Raw genomic sequence first — 1,320 nt, 5'->3', positions numbered from 1 at the left:
AGGAACTGTTCCAGTCACGGGACCAAGGGTCCTTCTGCCCGCGCAGGGAACACAAACCAACCAATGGGAACGAGGCTGAGCAGGGGCAGGGAAGCCCCGTGTCTGTGCCCTCAGGGCCCCTCTCCCAGGGCTCCATGGCAGGGGAGGGACCCCAACACTTCTTGTAGATGATGTATGACTTAGAGATGCCTCTGAGTGGCATAAATTCAGCTGTGAGGTGAGGGAGATCCACTTTGACGATGCCCTTAAAATGAACCAAGATGTCCCAAAAACAAGGAAAAACACGTATTCGTTTTGGTCTTCATCTTTGAAATGACGAAGTTCAGTTTAATCCTCATATGTATGAGCTCCTGAGCCATGTCATTTTGTCTAAGACTGTTTTGTGCTTCATAGAAGACTGTGCACTAAAACTCCTGCTGCTGATTGCTGACTGGTATTCGTCAACACCTCCAGTCATGGACAACCCACAGCTTTCTAAGGCCGCTCCTTGAGATCTTCCCTCTTACTGGCATCAACATGTTTTTAGAGTATTTTTCCTGAATGCTCCTTGTTTATGTAGCAATATTATCTAACTTATGCTATAATTGTTATGTAAGGAGGAAATGCATGGTGGGTTTGGGTTGTTGGGGTTTTGTTGTGGGGTTTTTTTTGTTTTTTTTTTTTCTTGTAATTTAATTCTGGTGCAGCTGGGTATAACAGCTAAAACTGTAAAACCAGTGCACTTGGTCAGTAATGCTGTGAGTGGTCCAGGAATTTGCTGGCTAAACTCTGCAGAGATAAGACAATGAATTGACTTGAGAAAAGGTGATTGAATCTCTAGCTGATCTCACAACAAACCATTGTGACAGGAGTTACCCTAAGAGAGAATTTTATGAAGTGACAGAGACTTCTTCAGGCAGCTCTTGCTGTGCCTGCAGCAACTGATAAACATTATTTGTCTGCTTAAATATGTTGATTATCTTTTGCTGAGGAAAATGCCTGGGACATGGTGGTGGTGTCTGGTACAAATGGACTTTCCAGACAGATAAGCTGGAGATACCTTATAGGAAGTGGAAACTACTCCTGCAAATATAGAAATGGTCATGTAGTCTTTTGTACCTAGATGAGATGGTCAGGGCATATTTTGGATCTAGCTTTAGAAAATGTGGGACTGTAGTTCAAAATAAACTGTCTAGCATCTGGATATCCAGGTGATGATTTTGTGCAGGTCCCATCTCAGCAAGACCTGTGCTGTGCTCTCCTGTTCACTGGAGATAACTTCTCAGAGGGAGCTAGATATGCAGGAAGAGCCTGTCCATAGCCACCGCTCCACATCCTGAA

The sequence above is a fragment of the Corvus brachyrhynchos genome, unplaced genomic scaffold, assembly GCF_000691975.1.
Source record: "Corvus brachyrhynchos isolate BGI_N302 unplaced genomic scaffold, ASM69197v1 scaffold3, whole genome shotgun sequence".
In the NCBI taxonomy this organism is placed as follows: Eukaryota; Metazoa; Chordata; class Aves; order Passeriformes; family Corvidae; genus Corvus; species Corvus brachyrhynchos.
The sequence above is the reverse complement of the archived record's forward strand: the minus strand, read 5'-3'. Positions refer to the sequence as shown.